We start from the raw sequence: 23,868 nt of genomic DNA, 5'->3' as shown, positions 1-23,868 counted from the left end.
CAAAAAAAAAAAAAAAAAAAAAAATTATAATCCTAACTTTCAAATAAGCTCAAATGTCACCTCCTTCATGCAGTTTTCAACTAAAAGAGATCCCTCACATCTCTGTAGACTTACAGAAACTGTTTGTACATCTTTAAGGCAATTATCTCCCACCTATTATAATCTAGACGGGGGGTGGCAAACTGCAGGCCAAGGGCCAAATCTGGTTTGCTGCCTACTTTTGTATAGCTTTTTGTGAACTAAGAATGGTTTTAACTTTTTAAAAATAGTTTTAGAAATCAAAAGAGTAATATTTTGTGATATAAGAATTACACAAAATTCAAATCTCAGTCTTCCCTGGTGGCGCAGTGGTTGAGAGTCCGCTTGCCAATGCAGGGGACGCAGGTTCGTGCCCTGGTCCGGGAAGATCCCACATGCCGCGCAGTGGCTGGGCCCGTGAGCGATGGCCGCTGAGCCTGCGCGTCAGGAGCCTGTGCTCTGCAATGGGAGAGGCCACAGCAGTGAGAGGCCTGCGTACCACACACACACACAAAAAAAATATTCAAATCTCAGTGTCCATAAATACAGATTTTTGGAAAATAGCTATACTGATTTACGTATGTATTGTCTATGGCTACTTTTGTGCCTCAATAGCTGAGTTGAGTAGTCACAATAGAAACCATCTGGCCTGCACAGCCTAAAATTAACTACCGGGACTTTTTTAGAAAACGTTTGCTGACCTCTGATTTGGCCGTAATGCCCTCTGTGGCAGCATTTAGCATAGAGTGTTGCATGCTGCAGACATACGGCAATCTATGTCCCATGAATGATCAGTAAGACACCTCTGACAGGCTAATACATCATAAGCAGGCTCTGGTGAAAATCAGAGTGCTATATTTCAAATTTCAGATCTCTTTTTTTGGTTGGTGTGGTATGGGGGGAGGACTATTTGGTGAATGTGTTGTCTAAGGATTTAATTTTTTGGTTAAGCTTAAGCCTGCCACCTAGATATTGCTGTCTCCAATAAAATAAATCATAGAAGAAAACCCATTAGATTCAGAGGTAATAAGAGAGTTTTGTTTCTTAAGTTCATATTTCAGTTCTACACTAGCTCTTCTTTTCCTACAACTGTCATTCTGACTCCTTTTCAGGGACAGATTTCTACCTTCATTCAGAAACTGATTCATTTACTAGTTTTCTTTCTTTGTGGCAGCTGAAATTCCAATGATATCAACCATTCGGAAAGGTCATTAATATCAAGCATTAGAGCAAGAATGGAAGTCTTATATGTCATTATTCTCTGACAGATCATCCATTTGTGCCTAATGAGTCATTTTAGGGACTGTCCACTGCCATGATTCCAGTCTGATGATCACCTCTCATTTGAAAGTTCTCGGTGTCACCTGGGTACATCTGTTCCCTACATAGCTGCATTTATAACCCACAGTCTAGAAGCATTGCTCCTCTGTGGTTCTGCTGGCACCTGCGTAATGCCATTAAGTCATCTGTTACCTCTTAGTTTCTTACTGCAGAAGTCTGTTCCAGAGAATAGAATGGCTGCTTCACTTCCCAGAGGCCTTATTAAAGGACAGTACATTCTGGGGCTCTCCTCCAAGCTTCACCAAGATGCACTTGGCAAACTGCAGAATGTGGCTTGGAATTAGATCATCTAAGTTGATGCTTAGTCAGCAGACTCAAAACATTTGGGGCTATTTGAGGGTAGAGTTCTGTGTAAGTTAAAAAATACCTCTATTCCTCTGTTCTTCACTATTAATGGAGAATCTGGTGATTTGTGAGAGGAGCATTCTCTAAGCGTTGTGTTTGAAGGAGTTAATTGTAACTTTTCCCCTTGCTTCCAGCTTCTCTTTTTCCTAGACACATTGTCTAAAAGTTCTCTACTGTTCTGTTCCCACAGCTTTACCATTTGTAAATGTACCATTTGTGTGTGTGTGTGTGTCTGTGTGTGTGTGTGAGAGAGAGAGAGAGAGAAAGCTGAGGTTTCTACAAGCATAATAAAAAGTTAAAGATTATCTTGAAGAATTATATTGTTACAGAATCAAAAACTTAATAGGAAGGCACAATGAGCTTTTAATCACATGAACTAGTATTTTCAGGTGTTCAATCTAAATACAAGTGTTTTAAGTCTCTTAAAAAAAATTAAGGATGACTTCAAGGTTACACTTACCTTAAAAGATAATTTTGACACCCAATCATTGAGAAAACAGTGTTAGTTTTATGGGATTATTCTTTTTTAGCACATTTTAAACTGTTGCTGAAAATGAAACATACCAAATAACATAATACCCTAAGAAATTACAGAATGATACTGATAATGTCTTTTGAATTGATTAGAACATTTAAGATGATATTTCAGTGTTGTACATGCTTTACTTAGTTCTTTTGGATAACTGGACCTTAAAAGCTTCCCTATTCTCTATGGTTAATCTTTTCTTCTATACTGTTTGTACTTGGGTTTCCATTGTCTTCAGAGAGTAGCTTTAACTGGTTGTAATTTATATTTTCTATTTGTAAACTGGAAATAAAACCTCATTTTTATATAGAGAAGTTTAAGTGATGTCTAGATAAATGTCTCTTTTGTTTAAAATGAAACAAGGTCAGACAAAAATTGATCTTACTATGTTATTCATCATCTTTGTAAAACTTGCATAGTATCCAAGAATCTGTCAGTGGGAGGAAACCACTCAGAAAATTGCTAGTAAAATCAGAACTGAATCATAGTTATTGCCCATATTACAGCTGGCATTGTGGACCAAAGGTACCATCAGAGAGGTGCTAGGAGAACCAGCTGAGAACAGCCTTGGGAATTAGTCCATAAATTTACAGGGAATCCATATCAGTTCAAAAGGCTCGTTAATCTTCTTGGAATAGGTTAGCATCCCTCTACATAGAAACACATAGTAGTAGGTGCACAAAAATATTTTGTTTAAACAATGAACTTCTGAAAATTCTCATGACTTGTATAGTGACAAAAATTCTGCTGTTAAAATTTTTTAAAAAGCATGCTTCTTAAAATCATATGATAAATATCAATAGTGAATATTTTTAGTAATCAAAGGCCTGCACATTAAAATGAAACGATTACTATTTGTCACCCCAAATTTTAATAATAAAAAAATTACCTATAGATGATGGGCACTTTAGAAAGTTACATGCCCTTTGACCTAATAATTCCTTTTCTAGTAATTTATAGCATGGAAATATGTATAGAAGAAGCAAGAATTTATTTATAAGGATTTAAAACACTGATTTAAATCATACATGTAGAAAACAAGGTTACGCTATCATAACTTTTTTTTACTTAGAATTTGTTTTGGCAATAATTTCAGTTTTTAGAGGAAAACAACAAATGCAACATGACATATTGGGTTTAAGTAATATCTAGCATTACACCACTAGTATGTTGCTGGTAAATCTTTACTGTGACATGAGAGGTCTTTGCTGATTTTAGGAAAAAAATTAACAATTTGTGAGATGGTATAATAAGGGATGGTATGTTTTCATTTGTTCAAAGCAAAGAGGCATAGGCATTCAACACGTGTCTAATGACTGAGTGAAAGTGTTACTTGAACATTAGACATTAAAATACTGTAGACATTTAAAAAATGTATAAAAATGCTGTGTCCCTCTGCTTTTAAATTATTCAGCAAAATGGGAAATTCCAACCATTTGTCTAGAGCCTGAAGTAGTATATGAATTGCTCGGTCTTTTCTGTAAATATTTGCTAATACATTTTATTCTACAAGCTGTTTGTTCTATAATAAAGCATTACTAGTAAGAATAGGGTCATTGTTGTTAACTTTAAAGGGGACTTAATTAAACTTTTTAGGGTTTTTAAGGTAAAACTAAATGTTTATTGATTTGCACTTACTAAATACAGTCTCTGTGTCATCCAGTTTAAATCTGAACCTAACTGTATCAGTTAAAAATGTGTTCAGTTGCAAATACCAGAAAATTTATGTTAGAAACAGTGGCTTAAATTCCAAAGAACTTGTTTCATACAAGAAGTCCTGCGGTGGGCAGTCCTGGGCTAGCGTGGCATGTCATTCAGTGATGCCATTAGGGAACTAACTCATTTCCTCTTTCTGCCCCCTTCATCCGTAGCTTGTAGACATTTATCTTCATGCTTGTACCTCATATCACAAGTTGACTGCTGCACTCAAGACACCCGAATCACTTCAAAAAAGCTTTGTCTTTTTATTCAGAAAAGAAGGTCCCTTCTAGAAGACTTGCCCTTGAGCTCATTGGCTTGAACTGTGTCTCATGGCCAACCCTGCCTGGAAGGTGGTTAGCAAAATTGAATCCTTGATTTTTCAGCTTCTATAGTAGAAGAGGCAAGGGAGAAGATGGTTTGGAATGGATATTCAGGGAGACAAATTACAGAATATACCACAGTTACTAGTGAGATTTAAACAATCATAAAAAATCATATTATTTGTTCTAATAATTTTTAGTCAACCCAAATGGATTATACCGAAGAATGTGTGTTTTTCCATGAGACTACTTTTTTTTCCTGAAGGATATATATATATTTTTAACATCTTTATTAGAGTATAATTGCTTTAAAATGGTGTGTTAGTTTCTGCTTTATAACAAAGGGAATCAGCTATACATATACATATATCCCCATATCTCCTCCCTCTTGCATCTCCCTCCCACCCTCCCTATCTCACCCCTCTAGATAGTCACAAAGCACCGAGCTGATCTCCCTGTGCTATGTGGCTGCTTCCAACTAGCTATTTTACATTTGGTAGTATATATATGTCCATGCCACTCTCACTTCATCCCAGCTTACCCTTCCCCCTCCCCGTGTCCTCAAGTCCATTCTCTAGTAGGTCTGCATCTTTATTCCTATCCTGCCCATAGGTTCCTCATAACCACTTTTTTTTAGATTCCATATATATGTGTTAGCATATGGTACTTGATTTTCTGTTTCTGCCTTACTTCACTCTGTATGACACACTCTAGGTCCATCCACCTCACTACAAATAACTCAATTTTGTTTCTTTTTATGGCTGAGTAATATTCCATTGTATATATGTGGCACATCTTCTTTATCCATTCGTCTGTTGATGGACACTTATTAAATATTAAACATACTTTGTAAGTTTAACATAGGAAAACTGAATATTGTATATTCTCACAGATTCAAGAAGTGAAACTGAGATTCATTTCCCAGCAAAGCATATTCTAGAGCTGATATCAGTAACAGCAGAACAGGAAGTTATAACACCTTATCTGTGGTTAATTTTACATTTCATATTCAATCAATTACATAATTCTTGACATCCATGTTCAATGGAAGGGAGTTTGAAATTTAAATCCAGCCATAGTAAACATATGCAATTGCAGGTTTCCTAAGCTGAATATTGAAATACAAATTTCCCCTAATTAATGTGTGTATATATATACATATTTTTTTATTGCCTATACTATATAATTCCATAGAATATCTTGAAATTATTATTTTAGTTTGGAATCCAGTATTTGTTTGGGAGTTAATATTTATTCCATTTTCTTTACAAACACATTTTATATGGGCTAAAATATTAATTAATTAATTTATTTTTAAACATCTTTATTAGAGTATAATTGCTTTAAAATGATGTGCCAGTTTCTGCTTTATAACAAAGTAAATCAGTTATACATATACATATGTCCCTAAATCTCTTCCCTCTTGCATCTCCCTCCCTCCCACCCTCCCTATTCCACCCCTCTAGGTGGTCACAAAGCACTGAGCAGATCTCCCTGTGCTATGAGGCTGCTTCCCACTAGCTATCTATTTTACATTTGATACTGTACATATGTCCATGCCACTCTCTCACTTTGTCCCAGCTTACCCTTCCCCCTCCCCGTATCCTCAAGTCCATTCTCTGGTAGGTCTGCATCTTTATTCCCATCCTGCCCCTAGATTCTTCTGACCATTTTCTCTCTCTCTCTTTTTTTTTTCTTCAGATTCCATATATATGTGTTAGCATATGGTATTTGAAAAACAGAGCTGGAGGAATCAGGGTCCCGGACTTCAGACTATACTACAAAGCTACAGTAGTCAAGACAGTATGGAACTGGCACAAAACCAGAAATACAGATCAATGGAACAGGATAGAAAGCTCAGAGATAAACCCACGCACATATGGTCACCTTATCTTTGATAAAGGAGGCAAGAATATACAGTGGAGAAAAGACAGCCTCTTCAATAAGTGGTGCTGGGAAAACTGGACAGCTACATGTAAAAGAATGAAATTAGAACACTCCCTAACACCTTACACAGAAATAAACTCAAAATGGATTAAAGACCTAAATGTAAGGCCAGACACCATCAAACTCTTAGAGAAAAACATAGGCAGAACACTCTATGACATAAATCACAGCAAGACCCCTTTTGACCCACCTCCTAGAGAAAGGGAAATAAAAACAAAAATAAACAAATGGGACCTAATGATACTCCAAAGCTTTTGCACAGCAAAGGAAACCATAAACAAGACCAAAAGACAACCCTCAGAATGGGAGAAAATATTTGCAAATGAAGCAACTGACAAAGGATTAATCTCCAAAACATACAAGCAACTCATGCAGCTCAATATCAAAAAAACAAACAACCCAATCCAAAAGTGGGTAGAAGACCTAAACAGACATTTCTCCAAAGAAGATATACAGATTGTTAACAATCACATGACAGAATGCTCAACCTCATTAATCGTTAGAGAAATGCAAATCAAAACTACAATGAGATATCATCTCACACTGGTCAGAATGGCCATCATCAAAAAATCTACAAACAATAAATGCTGGAGAGAGTGTGGAGAAAAGGGAACCCTCTTGCACTTTTGGTGGGAACGTAAATTGATACAGCCATTATGGAGAACAGTACGGAGGTTCCTTAAAAAACTAAAAATAGAACTACCATACAACCCAGCAATCCCACTACTGGGCATGTACCCTGAGAAAACCATAATTCAAAAAGAGACATGCAGCAAAATGTTCATTGCAGCTCTATTTACAATAGCCAGGACATGGAAGCAATCTAAGTGTCCGTCAACAGATGAATGGATAAAGAAGGTGTGGCACATGTAGACAATGGAATATTACTCAGCCATAAAAAGGAACAAAACTGAGTTATTTGTAGTGAGGTGGATGGACCTAGAGACTGTCATACAGAGTGAAGTAAGTCAGAAAGAAAAAAACAAATAATGTATATATTTTAAAAATCATTAGACATGAAATGTATCACAAACTATACCAGTAAGTCTCTTTTATTTCAATATGAGATACTCAGAACAGCATCTTAATAGTAAGTCTGGGAGATATTAGCCAATTCTGTCCAGGAATTGTCCCTGTTTTTTTTTTATTATAACAAAGTATTACAACATAGCATACATAATGGCTGTCAGTTCCTACTACTGTCCTCTTTCCTTCCATTCTGAGATAAAAGTTCATGGAAGACCCATATTTCCCCCCAGATGTAAGTCCTTCCTCCTCAGGGTTTCACAAAACCACCCCAGAAATTTTTTCAATGGCTATTTGTTAAGTGTCTACTCTTTGCTACTATGGTGATATATGTGTATGGGGAGTGGGGGGCAGGATGGAGGAGTGGTTAACCAAGACTGTTAGGGGGAGGAAGGAGATATTAAAAAAAAAAAAAGAAGAATATGATCCTAGCCCTCAAATACTCATTTCATGATTTAAGGGGAAAAAAAAAAGATAAACACATCTAAACGATTAATGTTTAAAAATACAGTTTAAAATGTAGAGGTAAAAATAAGTACTACAAGTAGGAAGGATCTAGATGGTTAGAGTAGAAAAAGCTCAGTGTGAGCTAGAGTATGTGAGCACTTTAATTACAAGGGATGGGTTGAACTTTTGAATTATGGAGAAGATTAGGACTGGCTGGGGAGAGAGGTCCATTCTAGGCAAAAAGAAGTATAAGAACAAAGGTGCAAAACTAAGTATGGCTGATGGGGATGAGAGAGACCAGGCTAACTAGAATCCTTATTCAGTACAAATTATAAAACAGACCAGATTAGTATTACAGAGCCAAAAAAATTAACCCGTTCTTTTATTTTCATATTTATTTGGTACCTATTCTGTACCAGGCACTGTAGTACATACTATAAATACAGTAGTGAGCCAGACAGATAAGATGCCTTCTCTCATGAAGCTCACAATTTAGTGTGGGAAGCTAGCAATAAATAAGTAAAGGTCAACACATAAAATAATGACAGATTGTGTGATAGTGACAGAAGTGCTAGGAAGGAAACAAACATGATACTATGAAAGAGTATAATAAGGACACTATGAAGGAGTAGGGAAGGACTCTCTAAAAAGATGGTGGGTACCATACTTTTTTGATTAAAATTCACATGGAACCACAAAAGACCTTGAATGGCCAAAGCAATCTTGAGAAAGAAGAACAAAGCTGGAGGAATTATACTTCCTGATTTCAAACTATACCATTACCAAGCTATAGTAATCAAAACAGTATGGTATTGGCATAAAAAAAGACATATACATAAATGGAGCAGAACTGAGAGCCCAGAAATAACCCCCCAAATCAATGGTCAACAAATATTTGACAAGGGAGCCAATACTACTCAGTGAGGAAAGGAGAGCCTCTTCAATGAATGGTGTTGGGAAAATGAAGTAACCATATACAAAAAAGTGAAATTCGATCCCTATCTTACACCACTCACAAAAATTAACTCAAAGTGGATTAAAAACTTAAATGTAGGACCTGAAACTGTAGAACTCCTAAAAGAAAACATAAGGAAAATAGCTCCTTGACACTGGTCTTAGCAACAATTTTTTAGATATAACATCAAAAGCACAAGCAACAAAGGCAAAAATAAGTGGGACTACATTGTACTAAAAACCTTCCCCACAGCAAATGAAACTATCACCAGATGAAAAGGAAACCTACAGAATATGAGCAAATATTTGAAAATCATATATTTGATACGGGATTAACATCCAAAAAATATAAAGAACTCATACAGTTCAAAAGCAAATCCAAACAATCCAATTAAAAATGAGCAGAGGATCTAAGTAGACATTTTTCCAAAGAAGACATACAGGTGGCCAACACATATGTGAAAAGGTGTTCAACATCACTAATCAAGGAAATGCAAACCAAAATCACAATGAATTATCACCTCATACCTATTAGAATGGCTACCATCAAAAAGGCAAGAGATAAGTGTTTCCAAGGATTTGAAGAAAAGGGACCCCTTTGTGCACTGTTGGTGGGGATGTAAATTGGTACAGCCACTATGGAAAACAGTATGGAGGTTCTTCAAAATATTTAAAAAAGAACTATCATATGATTCAGCAATCTCAATTCTGGGTATGTATCCAAAGGAAATGAGACAGGATCTTAAAGAGATATCTGCACTCTCATGTTCATTGTAGTATCATTCATACTAGCCAAGACATGGAAACAACCTGTCAGTTGAATTAATGGATAAAGATATGGTATAATTCGATAGAATATTATTCAGCCATCAGAAAGAAGGAAAACCTGCCATTTTTTCCAACATGGATGGAGCTTGAGGACATGATGCTAAGTGAGATTAAGTCAGATAGAGTATGACAAATACTGTATGATTTCACTTGCATATGTAATTTAAAGAAGCTGAACTCTTGGAAACCAAGTAGAATGGAGGTTACTGAGGGCTGTGGGTGTGGGGAATGGGGAGATATTGGCCAAAAAGTACAACTTGCAGTTAGAAAATGAAAAAGTTCTGGAGATCAATGTATAGCATAGTGATTATAGTCAACAATACTGCATTATATACTTCAAAGCTCCTAAGAGACTAGCCTTAAATGTTCTTATCACAAGAAAGAAACTGTAACTGTGTGGTAGGATGGAGGTATTAGCTAACACTTCAGTGGTAATCATTTTACAACATTTAAGTGTATCAAATCAACACATTAGACTTATACAATATCATATATCAATTATATCTCTTTTTTCTTTAATAAATTTATTTATTTGCTTGTTTTTTATTTTTGGCTGTGTTGGGTCCTCCTTGCTGTGCATGAGCCTTCTCCAGCTGCAGCAAGTGGAGGCCACTCTTCACTGCAGCGCACGGGCCTCCCATCGCCGTGGCCTCCCCTGCTGCAAAGCACGGGGGTCCAGGAGCACAGGCTTCAGTAGCTGCAGCACGCAGCCTCAGTAGTTGTGGCTCACGGGCTTAGTTGCTCCGCGGCATGTGGGATCTTCCCGGACCAGGGCTCGAACCCACGTCCCCTGAATTGACGGGCAGATTCCTAACCACTGCGCCACCAGGGAAGGCCCCAATTATATCTCAACAAAGCTGGATTGAAAAAATAAAGAGGTGGTGGGCGTTGTGTTTTAGGCAGAAGAAACAACAAATGCAAAGGCCCTGAGGGCAGGTGAGACCAGGATTGCCCTGGGAACTGACAGATGCTCAATATGAACAAAACACAGAGGAGATTGTGTCCACCTAGAGGGGTGGGATAGGGAGGGTGGGAGGGAGACACAAGAGGGAGGGGATATAGGGATATATGTATACATATAGCTGATTCACTTTGTTATACAGCAGAAACTAACACAACAATGTAAAGCAATTATACTCCAATAAAGATGTTAAAAAAAAAAACAAACAGAGGAGAAAGGGAGATAGCAGTACAAGAGGAGGGGGGGTCAGCAGAATGACTGACTAGTCCTCAGTTTGAACTTGTACATCAAGGGAATCCACAGTTACAGTATTTTATATGTTTAAGGACTTGACAGTTCATGACTCATTTTGACGTATATTATCTCATTCGGATTGTTACAACAACTCTGTAAAGTTGACACAGAGCTGTTACTGACACATCATTTTACAAATTAGGTAACTACTGACTACAATTTCAGTTTATTTTCTACTGAAAGTTCTTGAATAGAGTAGTAATATGCCAAAAGCAATACCTTAGCTAGATATATTTGGCACCAGAATGGAGAACAAATTGGAATGAAGTATGTGGTAAGTGCAGAAGGATGAGTTAGGGAAATGAGGGCTGAAATAGGATGGTGGCAAGACAGAAGAGAATGAAATAGGGCCAGTTCTGCTTCATCAGCATCACTGGTCTCCCACGAACATCTGTTTTCCTGGGTCGCCAGGATACTGTGAAGATAAATGCCACAGCATGGAGAGAGTTTAGGACTCCACAAAGACTCTTCATAGACTGGAATAGATGTGAATGAATTTCTCCCTAATGGTTTCTAACACAGAAGGAGAAAGGGATGCTCACAAATCTTTAAGCAACAAATCTTATATTTATCTCTCCTATGGTCTTCAAAGCACTCTGTTCCACTTTTTTATTATATCAACTTGATAAAAGTATATTTTCTCTGAGCTTTGGGAGATCAAAAATCTTATTTTTCAGTTTTCTGCTGTGAATGTGGTTAGGTAACATCTGTCTTTTCTGTAACAGACATAAAGGGTTGCTCTATTGTTGGTTTTAATCCCCAAGGGCCACATCAAAAGAGAGCTGGCCTTGGGCCTCCCTGGTGGCGCAGTGGTTGAGAGTCCGCCTGCCGATGCAGGGGATACGGGTTCGTGCCCCGGTCTGGGAGGATCCCACATGCCGCGTAGCGGCTGGGCCCGTGAGCCGCGTAGCGGCTGGGCCTGTGAGCCGTGGCCGCTGAGCTTGCGCGTCCGGCAACGGGAGGGGCCACGACAGTGGGGGGCCCACATATCGCAAAAAAAAAAAAAAAGAAAGAGAGCTGGCCTTGAACGCTCCTAGGTGTGGATGTCCATTATTAACAACCTATGTGACAAGTTACTGAACTGTGTTGTCTCTAGCTCTTGTCAATTGCATGTAAGCGGGCAAAGACAGGGTAAAGGACAAGGATGCAAAGAGAAAAGTGACAACTGAAGGCAAGAAAAAAACCTAGAGAAAAATAAGCTGGAAAGAGATTTAAGGAAGAAAAAAATGAGAGGAAGGAGTAGGCTCCTGATTAAAATCAGAAGAATCAAGGTAAAGGTTGAAAAGGAAAAAGGCAAAAGAGAAAAAAAAAAAAAAACAGAGAAACAGGATCAAGAAAAATTAGAGAAAGAACCATTATGGTACAAGAAAATGAAAACAAAGTATACAAAGGTCATACGTGAGAAAGTTTACTGAAATCTGTTTGAGTTTGAAGAAAATCTAAAATCTAAAAGCAGATACACACATCCAATTATAAAATTAGTATTTCATATTCTGTGAAAGGAGGTAATGAGGTGGGTGATGGTTATTAAATAACCTGAAATTTAATTTCCCTACTTTTACTTTTTAGTTTAAATAATTCTAACAGTCAAATAATAAAGGTTGTACACCAGAGAAAAGTTTAAGGACATTTGTTTGTATCTATTGTTCCCCTCGTTTTAAAACACTTCTAGATAATTCCTTTCTAATACAACTATTATCTGTCAGTTACCTACAAGCCACTCAACAAACCTAATATGTCTCTTTCTGTCTCTCGTATTAATACACTTGGCAAGCCTACCAAAACTTCATTTTGTCTGTGCAGGCTAGTCCCAGAAGAGTCACAGTTAGGACAACCTCCAATCTAATGCTAATTAACGCTGGATAACAGGAAACATGCCAGCATTATCATTCATACTTCTCTGGGAAAGCTGTGTGTGTTCAGTAGCTCTTTGTTTCAAAGGCTGGAAGATTTTCAGACTTTCACCCTTACTTTATCTTTTAGTTCCTGGATAAATGTGCCAGAGTGTGTGGAGAAGCAGCCTGTCTTTAGATTTCAATCAACTCTAGGGTTGCAGTAGCAGCAATAACAGCAGCTGAGATACTCCCTAAAGACTTACGAAGGCCAAAATGAAATATGCTGGGCACAAAAAAGGGTTGAGTTTACCTAAACTAATGCAAATATTTGAGACGATACCTGGGAATCCTAAGACTGTCTTAGCAAGCATCAAATAACTCTGAACCATCCCAGATTCTTGATCACCACTTCTGTTGAGCTCAATGGTAGCTTTTCTGAATTTTGATCCATCAAATTGATCTTAAATTTAGACAGCAAATTACTATTATTGCTTCATCTTAGTTTGTGTTCACTAAGAGCTTTTCTAGAAGAATAAAGTAGCTGAACTGCAGCTTTTAGTCATTCTTCCCTGCTTTATCATGCTGCAAACAGAATCACAGTCTGGGAATTTAGGTTCTATCTAAAGTTGTCTATCTGGCAAGTCTCTTAACAACCCCTTTAACATAGTTTCCAGCACAAAGTTATTATTTCTATCCACAACACAGCACTGAGTGTAGAAGATGAATTATACAACATTTGTTAGAGGATTTGTGGGGTTTTTTGGCCACGCCGTGCAGCATGCGGGCTCTTAGTTCCCTGGCCAGGGATGGAACCTGTGCCCCTTGCAATGGAAGCACAGAGTCTTAACCACTGGACCACCAACGAAGTCTCTATGCAACATTTGTAAAGCATGTAGAGCTCCCCATAGAAAAGGGTGAGTTTGGAGTGTGTTCTGTGAATGTATGTTTAGAAAGGCACAAGGAGAAGCAGAAAACTGGAACTTCGACATAAATGAACTATAAATTATTACCACCATTATATATAAATCCATATGCAAAACTTAAATTTAAAAAAAAATAAGACTTGGGACTGGAAAGAGTTTACACCAGTCTAAAATATCTTCGTTTTCCTAGTATCTAGAGTCTGAACTCTCCCAATAATATTTAACATTGGTTCTCATTTTACTAAGCAGAACACTACAATACATGATATACTTTCAGTGTACCCCCAAACATGAATTTCCCAGGAAACCATAATTATTAATGGCTCCATCCTTAAAATCCTCTCTCACTTGGTCTTCCAGAAAAACTCTTTCGCATGCATACCTCTTTCAATTCTCTGCTCCTTCTCAGTCTTTCTTCATGGACTCTTCTTTGTCTGCCTTCATCTTAGTGTTGGCATAATCTCAGTGTTCTCTTGTGATCCAGCTCCTCTTTCAATTCTATCTGCTTATCTAAGGGGGTCTCATCTGTATCATCGTTTCCAAGGCTTCAGCCATGAAGAGCCTTCACCTTTCTCCTGAGTGCTAGCCCCTTATTTTTAAATTCAAATGTCCAAAATTGAATTTACAATCTACTGTTCCCAGAGGTCTAAAAATTTGCTCTTTTCCTTATGTTTCTATCTACCACCCACTCTTTCACTCAAACTACAAATCCTGCCATTCTCGACTCCTCTCTCATCCTCCACATCTGCTTGCTTGACAAGTCCCAAAATTCTCCATCCTACAATATTCTGTTGCTTTCTCTCCAATCTCACTGCCACTGTCTAGGCGGAAGCCTCATTATCTCTTATCTGGACTGATACCACAGTCTCCAAACAGCATCTTGCTCTCGCTGACCCATCAACCACACTTTATAAAATACAGAACTTGACATATAAATCCATCGGCAAAACCTTTTAAGATTCTCAGTTGCTTACAAAATAAAATCTAGACCCCTTAATCTGGCCCCTATTAAGCTGCTCAAAATTACTTTCCATCCTCTATCCACTCTCACAAATAAACCCCGCTCTCTCAAATCTTAGTGGCTTTATATTTGGCTAAACCATATGAAATTGCTGATATTTAAATGATTTTGACATAAAAATGGCAATTTCATATGGCTCAACTAATAATGCCCTTTGTCTCTGGCTTGAATGCTCTTTCACTCTTACTACCTGTCAAAACACCAAGACTCATCTTAACTGTTGCCTCCTTTGGGAAGTAATCACTGACCACACTAAGCTAAAGAACTGGTCCCGCCTCTGTGCTCCCTATAACCACTTTGTCATATCTCTGTCACAGCACTGTGTTTTCATTATTTGTACATACTTGTCTCTGCCACTGGAATATGGGAAACTTGAGGGTAGGTAGAACCAAGGATGTAATTATCTCTGTATCTTTACTTCTAGTACAATATCTAACAAGGAGTTAATAAATATTTGTTGAATGAAAGATTAAATTTCCTTCTGAAGTTGCTATACAAAGGAGCTGATATATTTTTTGGTTAAAAATGAGAGGTGGGTTAGTATTATGCTTTAATACATTGTATCACTAGATTATCTCTTTCGTCTTTTTATATCACGTTCCCCGTTTTGCTTCTTACTAGCTATGTATTTGTGTTTTTTTTAACATCTTTATTGAGGTATAATTGCTTTACATTATTGTGTTAGGTGCTGCTGTATAACAAAGTGAATCAGCTATATGTATACATATATTTTCATATATCCTCCCTCTTGCGTCTCCCTCCCCCTCCTTATCCCACCCTTCTAGGTGGTCACAAAGCACCGAGCTGATCTCCCTGTGCTGTACAGCTGCTTCCCACTAGCTATCTATTTTACGTTTGGTAGTGTATATATGTCCATGCCACTCCCTCACTTCGTCCCAGCCTCCCCGTCCCCCCGTGTCCTCAAATCCATTCTCTACACCTGCATCTTTATTCCTGTCCTGCCCCTAGGTTCATCAGAACCATTTTTTTTTAGATTCCACATATAAGTGTTAGCATATGGTATTTGTTTTTCTCTTTCTGACTTACTTCACTCTGTATGGCAGACTCTAGGTCCATCCACCTCACTACAAATAACTCAATTCTGTTTCTTTTTACGGCTGAGTAATATATATGTGCCACATCTTCTTTATCCATTCATTGGTCAGTGGACACTTAGGTTGCTTCCATGTCCTGGCTATTGTAAAGAGAGCTGCAATGAACATTGGGGTTCATGACTCTTTTTGAATTATGGTTTTCTCAGGGTATATGCCCAGTAGTGGGATTGCTGGGTCATATGGTAGTTCTATTTTTAGCTTTTTAAGGAACCTCCATACTGTTCTCCATAGTGGCTGTATCCATTTACATTCCCACCAGCAGTGCAGGAGGATTCCCTTTTCTCCACACCAGATGGATTTAATACAGCTACGAAAGATATGATTATATGCTACCGGAGCATATGGTCACCATGAGCTCTGCTATGCACATGTAACCCACATGTAACGTCCAATCAGCAAAGCTCCAGGAGGCAGCAAGCAGACAGGTATCAGCCACAAGGTAAAGATTTCCTAAGCAAATCCTAAGATGGTTTCTGGTAACATTAAAACCAAAATTGTTTTCTACCCACCAAATGACGTGGGGATCAACGAAACCCCTCCCTGAAAATGCACGGAGGACATTCATAGAAACTGCAAAATGTACAGGAGGCATTTTATAGCAGATATTTTTGCAGAGCTTATTTATGTTGAAAGAAGCTGCAGTTCCAGAATTTTATAAATTTGCAGAGTTAGTGATTAAGAAAATCCCAAGAGCAACAGAAATAGAAGAGATGAAGCCTGTTATTTTAAAGACTGGATTTTATATATGACTAGAATATTAGATATTCAAAAAGTATGATTTTAGACTGAGAGACTGAATGCTCCAATTTTTCAATCATCTCTGATAACAGGAAGATGTCTACTTAGCTTGGATTAATCTAGGTAGAGACAGGATATGCATATCCCAAGCAGATCACTGAGAGACCCAGGAAGGACCAGGACCACAGCAGGGCTTAGACATTGGAAAGACTCAAACCAGAACTAGGACAGACTCTTCACCAAACCATTTCCCCCACCTATTAGCAAAATCAACTGGGAATTAATACCAGAATCATAGTGTTTGATGCCTACATATTACTGGTTGCTAAAACTGATCAAAAGTAGTTGGAAAATTATACACTAAGTAACACACATAGTTGTGTTCCATCACTTATTCACAATATTTCTGTAGTTGTCATAAAATGCCTTTCACACACGATTAAGAATAGAGTCTTAAACAAGGAAGATGCATCCATCATTTAAAAATGCTATCCTGGTAGACAAAGTGAGCATCCCAGGTGTCTTAGTCAGCTTGGGATGCTGTAACAAAATAACATAGACAATGTGACTTAAGCAACAGGCATTTATTTCTCATTCTGGAGGTTGGAAAACCTGAGATCATAGTTCCAGCATGGTCAGGTTCTGGTGAGTACTCTCTTCCTGACTTGCAGATAGCTGCCTTCTTGCTGTATCCTCACATGGCAGAGAGAGAGAGAGGTCTGTTCTCTTCTTATATGGGCACTAATTACATTATGAGGAATCTACCCTAATAACCTCCTCTGAACCTGATTACCTCCAAAGGCCCCACATCTCCAAATATCACTGTGGAGGTTGTGCTCATCACATGCATTTCGGGGGAACACAAACGTTCAGTCCATAATATCAGGTAAGTGGCATTTCTCATAGTGCAGTGCCAGGATAGAACCTATTCCAGTTTGGGTGAGGTATCCTGTTTTATACATAAACCTCTTTCTAAAAACATAGCTGACAGAAGTGATTTAAATCTGCCACGTAGAGTAAAAGTAAAATATATGCTTAAACATTTGACTTTTTTGAGTATATATTTAATTTGAAGCCAGATGGTCTGGTTTGTTTTATCCAAAAGCACAGATAAACAAGTCATACCAAAATGGGGTTCTCTGACAGGCTTATATGGGTTTCATATAGTGACCTTAGGCTTCATGTCCTTGAATCTCAAGATAAATAAAAAACCCTGGAAGAGACAAAAGAATGCCAGACACAAATGCCAAGTTAACTACACTGTCCTCTGGATTTCGATGCAGAAGCATCACCCTTGGCTACCTCTTGAATATTCTACTCTAAGCTTCATTTTTGGTCCAGAGGGGGTTTTTTTGGCCAGCATCAGTCTTTGTGGCTCCCCTGTTGCACTGTCTCCTTGGTATTCTTGGCAGCTGTCTTAGATGGAGACGTGAACACCAGAATAAAGTGAAGGACAAAAGCCTGCTTCTTATTCTCCAGCTCCAGTACCCAAAGTTGGTTTAGCATTATTCATTCCAAATTTCCAGTCCAAATCTCAACCCCCAACACACATCTCTCTGTCCCATATTTTCAAGGCCTTTCTGGATCTGAAAATCTTCAGAGATGTGTGCTTAGTTGACAAAAGCACATCAAGACTATCAAATAAGAAGGGCCCCATAAAAATCTAGCCAAGCTGACATTTAGATATTAGGTTGGTAAACAGTACATTATGTTGATTTTTATTTAGCTCCACATGATTCCATAGAGACTTCTATGTGCTTTGGGATGCATTAATATTTGTACGAAACAGAATGTAATATTTCCTTCTCCTCTCTACCCCCAATCCTTAGGCAAACACATCCTCTCTGAATATATAAGCAGCAGACAGGAAATAGCATTTGTCCTAGATGCCATATCAACTCAAATGAGAAAAATTTATAAACATCATCCCAGACTCATTGGGTTCTTAAAATTTGTTATTAAACTTTTTTAGTTTGATTTTATTTGCAGCATGGACCTCAGTAATACCTCTCTATCTACTTTCTCAGACGTGATACTAAGAGGTACAGAAAATTCTTAACTTTATTAAAATATTTTTATTATTGATTTATTTGAATCATTACCAATTCTTCTAAAAGCAATGAAAGAAAAGGATCTTAGGCTCAAGGCCTAAAATCGACCCTTTTTTCTTCCGAATTGATTCTATAGACCCCAACAGAAGTAAGCCACCAGTGCCTGCCTCCCTGCTCTCATCCTTCTGGCAAAGAGAGACAAAGCTGTGTGTATTTAATAATGGGTTCAGTCTGGAGTTGTCACGGATCATGCATGTCCTAACTTTCTTACATTAGAATGGCTCACGGGGAACAGAAGGGATAATGATTACAAACGGTGAGAAGCTCAGAGGAAGGCTTCAAAATATAACAGGCAAAATAATAATGTATCCTAGAAAAAGAAAGAATATAGTCTTTAAATAAAGGAAGCAGAAGATAAAATAAATTACTTAAATGTAGAAAAAGCTTTGAAGTTTTCTCATTTCATCTTCCTAGTAACTGTCTTAAATACTTACTTGGCTTTTGCACCTGAGTTGGAAAACCTATCCTCCTCCACTTCCCAAATCCCCTCCCCTCTACCACTTTTTACTCTGATCTTTTTCAAAAGTTTTAGACCCTTCTAGACTAAGGAAGAGATCATTACTTATAAACAGAAAACAAAAATTCATTATTTGGAATTCAAATATGCTGGAAAGTCAAGAATGTATGGCATCTAAGTCTCAAGTGTAATAGGGTTTATATAGAAGCTTATATTTAAATTTAGTAAAAGCTATCCACTAGCAGCCTCAAAAAGAATTGATTCTTTAAAAAAATAATAAGAGAATGCTATCAAGCTGTATCTGACTAGCAAAATAAAATCCATGAGAGCAATCAAAGAAATTCATAGAAAGAAAAATGAATGATAAATGACAAGGGTATTCTTCACGCAAAACCTAGAAATGAAAGGTATTTTAAAAACATGATTTTATAATTCATTTGTCCTGTAGCAAATATCGAAATTCTGTGATGTCTTTAGAGACTGAATACAATGACATTAATTTGTATGGAAAGAAATAACCACATTTTGTGCTCCGAAAGACAACATAACCAAAGAAAAAGCCAAAGATATGTGCATGTTTTTTCTTGTAAGTTGAGGGAGGTCAAAACCATTCTATGTGCCTAAGGATAAAAGTTCAACTTTAAGTTATAGCCCAAAGGGCTGTTTACTAATAGTTGTCACCTTTCCCTGATGGGACAAATATTTTGAATGACAAATAGATATTCATTAGATACTACGGATCATTTAATTATATGTGTGTCTTCCTAACTGCTTAATATTAGAGAGGTATGTGACCTAAATAATGGTTTTGGTTAGGTGACCTTGAAATTAAGGGTCTCTTTCTGTCCAATTACCAGGCAAGCTTTTCAAATGCACTCAAAGATTTAATTCACAAACCCCATAAGAGCCTTCTAGTAAAAGGTTGGGGCAGCACAAATAAGCTAGTGATACATGACCTTGTTTCAGAAAATCAGGCTGGAATTCTAAGCAAGTATGCTTATTTATCACTGTTGGATTGCTACAGTAAGGCAAAAGACAAAGAAATATGAATATATTTATCATAAATATATAGGAGAAAATGAAAATTAGAACTCAGTATCATAAAAGGATGCTTATGTATACCTTTATGATATTAAAGAAAGCATTTATTGCTCAAAAATTTTTATCTATAAATAATTACAGATCCTCAATTTTAACAGAGAAACTTCACTTGCCTTTATTTATTGGCATTTCCTTTCTAGTGAATACATACTCCATTCTAAACATTTACCCTTTTCCATTTCATCATCTTGAGAACTAACAAATCTTATTTTTCTACACATACTAATTTGGTAATTGGATTATTTAAAGGGAAAAAGCCAGAAACAATATTATATACCTAGCATTACAGCCCCAGATGTATGACAAGTTCTTATCTTCCCAGTGAGAAGATTAAAAAAGGGGGCGGGGTGGAGCAGGGTTCAAGCAAGATATATTTAACTGGATTAAATAATCAAAGATCTACTTATATATTTGACTTATACGTTTATTTACACATGCATTTGTAAAATCATGTTATATAAATATAAATGATATATTTATTTGGAATTAGTGATTTTTTTCTTTTAAATTTCATGAAAAGATTATTTTTTATTGAAGTATAATTGACTTACAATTGATATTAGTTCCAGGTGTACAACATAGTGATTAGGTATTTTTATACTTTACAAAATGATTGTCACTATAAGTCTAGTTACCATGCATCACCAAACAAAGTTGTTACAATATTACTGACTATATTCTCTATACTGTGTATTACCTCCCCATGACTTACTTATTTTGTAACTGGAAGTTTGTAGCTTTTAATCCCCTTCACCTATTTCACCCATTCCCCCACCCTTCTCACCTCTGGCAACCATCAGTTTGTTCTCTATATCTACGACTCTGTTTCTGTTTTGTTACATTTGCTCATTTGTTTTATTTTTTAGATTCCACATATAAATGAAATCATACAGTATTTATCTTTCTCTGTATGACTTATTCATTTAGCATAAATGAATAGCATAACACCCTCTAGGTCCATACATGTTATCGCAAATAGCAAGGTTTCATTCTTTTTATGGCTAATATCCATTATATATATATATATATATATATATATATATATAAATGTATACACACACCCCTCATCTTCTTTATCATCTATTAGTGGGCATTCAGGTTGCTTTCATACCTTGTCTATTGTAAATAATACTGCAGTGAGTATTGGGGTGTATATATCTTTTTGAATTAGTATTTTTGTTTTCTTTGGATAAATACCCAGCAGTGGAAATGCTAGATTGCATGGTAGTTCTAATTTAACTTTTTTAGGAACCTTCACACTGTTTTCCATAGTGGCTGCACCAATTTATAGTCCCACCAACAGAGCATGAGGGTTCCCTTTTCTCCAAACCTTTGCTAACACTTATTTATTGTCTTTTTGACAATAGCCATTCTGGCAGATATGAGATGATATCTTGTCATTTTGATTTGCATTACCCTAATGATTAGCCATGTTGAGCACCTTTTCAGGTACATTTTGGTCATCTGTTTGTCTCCTTTGCAGAAATGTCTGTTCAGGTCCTACCCATTTTTTCACTGAGAGAGCTCCAAAAAAATATTGCTAAGATTACTGTTTTCCCTATGTTTTCTTCTAAGAGTTTTATGGTTTCAGGTCTTATACTTAATTATTTACTCAGTTTTGAGTTTGCTTTTGTATATGGTGTGATAAAGTTGTCTAGTTTTATTCTTTTGCATGTAGCTGTGCAGTTTTCCCAGCACCATTTATTGAAGAGATGTCTTTCTCCATTGTATATTCTGGCAGTCTTTGTCATAGATTGATTGACCACATTAAGTTGAGTTTATTTCTGGGATTTCTATCCTGTTCCACCAATCTATGTGTCTGTTTTTGTGCCAGTACTATACTATTTGATTACTCTAATTTTGTAGTATAGTTTGAAATCAGGGAGCATGATCCTCCAGGTTGGTTCTTTCTCAAGATTGCTTTGGCTATTTGAGGTTTTTTGTAGTTCCATACAAATTTTAGAATTATTTGTTCTAGTTCTGTGGAAATGGCTTGGGTATACTGAAAGGCATTGCACTGAATCTGAGGATTGCTTTGGGTGATATGGATATTTTAACAATTTTAATTCTTACAATCTATGAGCAGAGTATCTTTCCACTTATCTGTGTCATCTTCAATTTCTTTTTTCAAAGTCTTACAGTTTTCAGAGTACAGGTCTTTTAACTCTCTCATTAAATTTGTTCCTAGGTATTTTATTTGTTGATACAGTAGTAAATGGCATTGTTTTTTTCATTTCTAATGGTTCATTATTACTGTGTAGAAATGCAAAGGATTTCTGTACATTAATTTTATATCTTGCAACTTTACTGAACTCTTTTATTAGTGTTGATAGTGTTTTGGTGGAGTCTTTAAGGCATTCTGTATATAGTCATTTTTTTTTGCAAATAGTAATAAGAGTCTTACTTCTTCCCTTCCACTCTGAATGCCTTTTATTCCTTTTTCTAGTCTGGTTACCATGGCTAGAACTGTCAATACCATGTTGATAAAAGTGGTGAGAGTGGGCGTCCTTGTCTTGTTCTTGATCTTAGAGGAAAATTTCATTTTTTCACTATTGAGTATAATGTTGGATGTGGATTTGTCATATACGGCCTTTATTGTGTTGAGGTATGTTCCCTCTGCACTCACTTTGTTGAGAGTGCTTCTCATAAATGGATATTGAATTTTGTCAAATGCTTTTTTTCTGCGTCTACTGAGATGATCATATGATTTTTATCATTTGTTTTGTTAATGTGGTTTATCATATTGATTGATCTGTGGCTATTGAACCATCCTTGAATCTCTGTAATAAATTCCACTTCATAATGTATGATCTTTTAATGTACTGTTGTATTCACTTTGCTAATATTTTTTGAGGATTTTTGCATCTGTATTCATGAGGGATATTGGCCTGTAATTTTCTGTGTATGTGTGTGTGTGTGTGTGTGTGTGTGTGTGTGTGTGTGTGTGTATCTTTGTCTGGTTCTGGTATCGAGGTAATGCTAGCCATGTAGAATAAGTTTAGAATTGTTCCCTCCTCTTCAATATTCTGGAATAGTTTGAGAAGAATAGATATTAGCTCTTCTTCAAGTGTTTCATAGAATTTCCCTGTGAAGCCATCTGGTCCTGGGACTTTTGTTTGTTGGGAGTTTTGTTGTTGTTGTTTTTATTACTGATTCAATATTATTACTAGTGATTGGTCTGTTCAGATTTTCTATTTCTTCCTGGACATAGAGTTTCAGAAGTCTTGGAAGACTGTATGTTTCTAGGAATATACCCATTTCTTCTAGGTTGTCCAATTTGATGACATATAAATGTTCATAGTATTTCCCTATTGATTTTCTATCTGGATGATTTATCCATTGATGTAAGTAGGGTATTTAATTCCCCTACTCTCATTGTATTGCTGCCTATTTTTTTCTTTGTCTGTTTTTATTTTGCTTTACATATTCACGTGCTCCTTTGTTGGGTGTATAAATGCCATTACATGTTATATTCTCTTGTTGTACTGACCCCTTTATCATTATGTAATGCCCTTCTTTGTCTTTAGTTACAGTCTTTTTTAAAAGTCTATTTTGTCTAATACGAGTATTGCTACCCCAGCTTTCGTTTTGTTTCCATTTGCATGGAGTATCTTTTTCCATCCCTTCACTTTCACTCTATTTGTACCTTTAGAACTGAGGTGAGTCCGTTGTAGGCAGCATAGGGGCAGGTCTTGTTTTTTATCCATTCAGGCACCCTATGTCTTTTGATTGGAGAATTTAATCCATTTACATTTAAAGTGATTATTGATAGGTATGTATATATTTTCATTTTGTGCATTGTTTTCTGGATTTTTTTTTTGATAGTTCTCTATTACTTTCTTCTTCTCTCATCTCTTTC

General features: G+C 36.7%; 1 protein-coding gene across 1 annotated transcript in view; it reads right to left on the bottom strand.

The window, feature by feature from the left end:
* SLC44A5 (solute carrier family 44 member 5) overlaps positions 1–23,868 on the bottom strand; it is a 197,778-nt gene that overhangs the window by 110,175 nt on the left and 63,735 nt on the right. The window lies entirely within an intron of this gene.

Source organism: Lipotes vexillifer, unplaced genomic scaffold (assembly GCF_000442215.2).
Source record: "Lipotes vexillifer unplaced genomic scaffold, Lipotes_vexillifer_v1.1 scaffold762, whole genome shotgun sequence".
NCBI lineage: Eukaryota > Metazoa > Chordata > Mammalia > Artiodactyla > Lipotidae > Lipotes > Lipotes vexillifer.
The sequence above is the reverse complement of the archived record's forward strand: the minus strand, read 5'-3'. Positions and strand labels throughout refer to the sequence as shown.